Source organism: Dama dama, chromosome 12 (genome assembly GCF_033118175.1).
Source record: "Dama dama isolate Ldn47 chromosome 12, ASM3311817v1, whole genome shotgun sequence".
Classification (NCBI taxonomy): domain Eukaryota; kingdom Metazoa; phylum Chordata; class Mammalia; order Artiodactyla; family Cervidae; genus Dama; species Dama dama.
The window spans coordinates 89,089,354-89,094,861 of record NC_083692.1 but is presented as its reverse complement, the minus strand read 5'-3'; the positions used below and the strand labels follow the sequence as shown (position 1 = coordinate 89,094,861).

The 5,508-nt window shown below is 44.5% G+C and overlaps 2 non-coding genes across 2 annotated transcripts; both read left to right on the top strand.

The window, feature by feature from the left end:
* LOC133067598 (U5 spliceosomal RNA) lies at nt 1–118 on the top strand. Its single transcript, XR_009695366.1, has one exon. It is a non-coding gene; the product is annotated as a U5 spliceosomal RNA (small nuclear RNA).
* Nucleotides 119–5,117: 4,999 nt separating this feature from the next.
* LOC133067597 (U5 spliceosomal RNA) lies at nt 5,118–5,233 on the top strand. The gene has a single exon (XR_009695365.1). It is a non-coding gene; the product is annotated as a U5 spliceosomal RNA (small nuclear RNA).
* The last annotated feature ends 275 nt before the right edge of the window (nt 5,234–5,508 follow it).

Below are 5,508 nucleotides of genomic sequence, written 5' to 3'. Positions count from 1 at the left end.
ATGCTCGGGTTTCTCTTCATAAACGTATAAATCTTTCGCCTTTTACTAAAGATTTCCGTGGAGAGAAACAAGTCTGAGTGTTAAACCAATTTTTTGAAGCCTTGCATTAAGCAAGGCTACTTATTGCTGTCTAAAAGAAAGAATTGGTGTGTTTTCATAGGTGATTTACAGAAGTTCAAGTGTTAGTTAGCAGTAATGTGTCCTTTATTTGCAAATACAGGAGGAGTATGTATAGTATGATCTTTGGGTTTTGTCGTTCGTTTGCTTTTAAAGGTCTTTTTCTGAGGTATCTATTTACCTCATCAAAGTTAGTAAAAATAAAGAGGTGAAGCAGCTTTTATTAATATAGCTTATTGAAGCAAGTAGATTCTTCCAGTATATTCCCAAAACGTTGTTCTGTTAATATATTAGTTATGGAGGTGCTTTTACATACAGGGTTTTTCACATGTGTCTTAAATGCTATATACTTAGGTAAATCCTGTGGAGGAGACGGGGACAACATAAAAAACATCACCAACTCAATGGACTTGTGTTGAGCAGAGATGGCGAACGACAAGGAAGCCTGGAGTGCTGCAGTCTGTGGGGTCGCAGAGTCAGACACAACAAAGCTAGTGAGCCGCCAGGAATTGAACCTGGGACCTCGGCAGTAAAAGCACAGCGTCCTAACCTTTCGATTGCCAGGGAGTTTCCAACGCTAATCTTATTTAAAAGTTAGAGTACTTTCATAAGACTGTTTCTTTTCTTTGAGCCACTATTTTGGAGTTACAGCCCTGTTCTCGTTTCTTTGCTCAGTGTGATTCTTTAGCATTTAATGTTATTTATTTTGGGAAAAGTGTGTAATTTTTCTGTACCTAAAGTATCTTCCCTGGTGGCGCAGAGGATAAAGAGTCTGCCCGCCTTGCGGGAGACCCAGGTTCGATCCCTGGGTCGGGAGAAATCCCCTGGAGAAGAAAGTGGCAACCCACTTCGGTATTCTTACCTGAAGGATCCCCATGGACAGAGGAGCCTGGCGGGCTACAGTCCATGGGGTCGCGAAGAGTCGGACACGACTGAGCAACTTCATGTTTACGTTTTCAAAGTTTCTTCCCAGGTGGCGCTAGTGGTAAAGAACCCGCCTGCCAACGCGGGAGACAAGAGAGGCGGGTTGTCTCCCTAGGTGGGGAAGATCCCCTGGAGGAGGAAATGGCAACCCACTCCAGTATTCTTGCCTGGAGAATCCCATGAACAGAAAAGACTGGCTACAGGCCATGCGGTCGCCGGGCAGCACGTAGGTCCTTGTGGCAGAATTGAGCACGAACAGGGGAAGCAAGCGCCCTCTTGTGGCCAACAGAGGCTGCAGCAGAAAGGAGAGAGGGACAGGAGCTGAGACCCGGAGGCCCAGTTTACCTTGCACAGAACCGTGCTTCTCCACTGCAGAATCTGAAAGGATTAGGTGTTGCTCTAAGTCTCAGACCGGCCACTTGTAGCTGTGTCCTCTGGGATCCTACCACAACAAAAAGGAACTAAAGAATAATCCACAAGAACAGATAAGACTGATTTAACACTGATATCTTAATGTAGATCCTCATTGGAAGAGATTAGAGCAAAAGCATTCTATAATAATTCCGCAAATGCAGAAAAAGTATTGAATAAATTCAAATACCCATTCATTATACATTTAGATGTGATGTTGCGGAGAAGACACTTGACAGTCCCTTGGACTGCAAGGAGATCAAACCAGTCCATCCTAAAGGAAATCAATCCTGAATATTCATTGGAAAGACTGATGCTGAAATTGAAGCTTTGGCCACCTGATACGAAGAGCCGACTCATTAGAAAAGACCCTGATGCTGGGAAGAATTGAAGGAGGGAGAAGGGGCCAACAGATGATGAGATTGCATGGCATCACTAACTTGATGGACATAAGTTTGAGCAAGCTCCAGGAGATGGTGAAGGACAGGGAAGCCTAGCGTACTGCCGTCCATGGGGTCATAAAGAGCCGAACATAACTGAGCAACTGAACGATATAAATAAAACTGAGGACTTCCCTGGTGGCTCAGACAGTAAAGCGTCTGTCTACAATGCAGGAGACCTGGGTTCGATTCCTGGGTCGGGAAGATTCCCTGGAGAAGGAAATGGCAACCCACTCCAGTACTCTTGCCTAGAAAATCCCATGAACGGAGGAGCATGGTGCAGGCTACTGTCCATGGGGTCGCAAAGAGTTGGACACGACTGAGCAATTTCACTTCACTAAGTGACTGAACAACAATATAGGTAAAATTTAACATCTGCCTAACCTAAGGAAGAGTTTTAGCAACCAAAAACCTGGAGCAAACACCACATGTAACAAAGTGTTATAAATGCTCCCTTTAGAGTCAGGAAGAAGACAAAAACAAATCACAATTTCAATCAAAAAATTCCAATAAAGGTTTTTATGTTTTATATTTTTTATATATGTTTTTATGTTTTATATTTTTTAGTATGCCTGATGATCTGATGTGGAGCTGATGTAATAATAATAGAAATAAAGTGCACAATAAGTGTAATGCACTTGAATCATCATGAAACCATCCCCCACACTCCCAACCATGGAAAACATGTCTTCTATGAAACTGGTCCCCGCTGCCAAACAGGTTGGGAACTGCCACCTTATCTTACATATTAGTATGAATTGTTGCCAGAAATGGAAATTCCAGGCACACTATAAACAAATTGTTCCAGCCCCTCAAACCCCATATTTACAATCAGAGGTGAGCCCATGCTCTGGAGTCAGAAGTCCTGGAAACGTCCATGGAGCTTGGAACGGCTAAAAAACAAGTTAACCCTCCTTGTAGTTCTCTAGCCAGTGAAAGCTGCCCAGGACCCTTTCAGAATGAAGGAGACCAAAGGTCCCCCCCAATCTAGGATCGGAGAAACACTCTTTTCCTGTCCCCTCAGCGACTGAGCCCCTGGCCAAGCCCTGTGAGGTGTAACTCTCCTCATAGGGGGAGAACACTGCACCACCATGGGTCTTTAACTCCCCATCACACTGTGAAATATGGAAGAAGGCAAAGGAATCTCAAATGAATGGATGAATGAATGGTGTGAATTAATCTCAGAAACAGGCTAAATAAAGGAAGCAGGTCACAAAAAGCCACAGGTTGTATGCTTTCACTGGTGTGAAAGGTCTAGAATAGGCACTTTAGAGACATAAAGTGAAAGTGAAGTCGCTCAGTCGTGTCCGACTCTTTGCGACCCCCGTGGACTGTAGCCTACCAGTCTTCTCAGTCCATGGGATTCTCTAGGCAAGAGTACTGGAGTGGGTTGCCATTTCCTTCTCCAGGGGATCTTCCCGACCCAGGGATCAAACCCGGGTCTCCTGCACTGCAGGCAGATGCTTTAACCTCTGAGCCACCAGGGACAGAAAGTAGTTAGTATTTGGCAGAGGCTGGGGGATGGGAGAGCTGGGGAATAACTGCTAATGGGAACTGTTCCTTTCTGGGGTTGATGAAAATGTCCTAAAACTAGATTGTGGGGACTTTCCTGGCAGTTCAGTGGTTAGGACTCCCTTCCTCCACTGCAGGAGGCTCACGTTTCACCCCTAGTTAGGGAACCAAGATCCCATATGGTTCACAGGCCTGCCAAAACAAAACAAAAACACCATTGTTGTGTGCATGCCTGTCAAGTCACTTCAGTCGTATCCGACTCTTCCCAACCCCAATGGACTGCAGCCTGCCGGGCTCCTCTGTCCATGGGGTTCCCCTGGCAACGATACTGGAGTGGGTTGCCATTTGCATCTCCAGGGGATCTTCCCGACCCAAGGATCGAACCTGAATCTCTCAAGTCTCCGGCATTGGCAGGCAGGTTCTTTACCACTAGCGCCACCACATTGTGGAGATGATCGCACGATTCTGAATATGCTAAAAGCCACTTGAAGTGTACAGTTTAAATGGGTGAACTATGTGGTAAGTGGATTATATCCCCCAAAAGCTGTTTTCGACAAATTTAAATCAAATATAATGGCAAATGTATTGTGAGCAGAAGAACTAGCAAACCAAACATGACAACTCAGAGAAGGCGTCAAAGTTGGGAAGTGGAATATTGATGCAGCCTCCAGAAAAGAATCAAAAAAAGAACTGCAATTTCCTTTCCCAAGACTTTCGGTTACCACAATCATTAAGGAGACTGTTGGCGCGTGTTCCTGAGCACTGCATAGGAGGGTACAGCTCATGGGGTTTTTTGGTTTGTCTTCTAGATAAGATGAGACTCGAGGTCTGAAACTGAAATAACAAGATTTCATCGCCACAAGTAAGCATCAGGTGAGGAGGCAGGAGGCAGGAGATCTGAAACCCAGCGCGGCAAGCGCCATTATTATTATTATTATTTTATTTTTATTATTATTATTATTATTTTTTTTTTTTTGGCCTTTGCAGTTTGAGTGATCTTAGTTCCCCTACCAGGAAAGGAACCAGCCGGGAGTGAGAGCTAGAGCCCCAACCACTGGACCCCCTGGGAATATCCAAAGCTCCAATTTTAAACAGGACACGGCTATGAATTTTTCTCATACGGCAGAATATTCCAGAGTGTACATCTTGGACGTGCACGGTACAAACAGACAAAACACTTGTGCGCCCACCACGCAGTTCAAGAAAAAGGAAATTGTCAAACTTTGAAAACCCTCAATCCACCGAAGGGAGGAGCCACGGTCATGAATTTTGTGCCAATCGCTTGCTATTTTTTTTTTTTTTCTTTTTCAACTTTAACAGCGAAGTCTTTAACAGAAATCAAACTCAGACATACACATAGACAAAACATCTAAAAGCTGGGTCTCGGCTCGGTGCGGCGTGTGGCCGCCAGCCAGCCCGGCCGCCGCTCCGCCCCCTAGTGACGACACAGGGGCGCTGCGTGAAGACGAGCTTTCCCGAGCTGGAAGGCCGCCCACTTGCCTTATTTGCATACCCACCGTGCACTGCACACGGTACACGTTTAAAATGATAAAACTTCAAATTTTCTTTTACCTATGTCTTCTGAAATTAGACCCTTGTTTACAGAGTAATCTAGAAATTTTTGTTCAGGCATTGGCTCTCGGTGTTAGCTAGTCACTATCACTGATCTAGGAGTTTCTGTTACCCTAGAAGTGAATTACAAGTGGGTAGGTTATACTCTGGTTTCTCTTCAGATCGTATAAATCTTTCGCCTTTTACTAAAGATTTCCGTGGAGAGGAACAACTCTGAGTCTTAAACTAATTTTTTGAGGCCTTGCTTTGGCAAGGCTACTTATACGTGTTAATAAAAGACTTATACTTTGCTAGTGTAGAAGTTGTCAGGTGGTTTATCTAGATGCCCCAGAACATAAAACACTTTGTTGCAATATGGGCTCGGTTCTCAAATTAGGAAGATTTCTTTGCGGAAGAAAATGGCAATCCGCGTCAGTGTCCTTACCTAGAAACTCTCATAAACAGAGAGGGCTAGTAAACTACAATTCATGGGGTTGTAAAGAGTTAGAGATGACTGAGTTACTTTACTCCCTCAGTCGCTGGTGAATGAAAG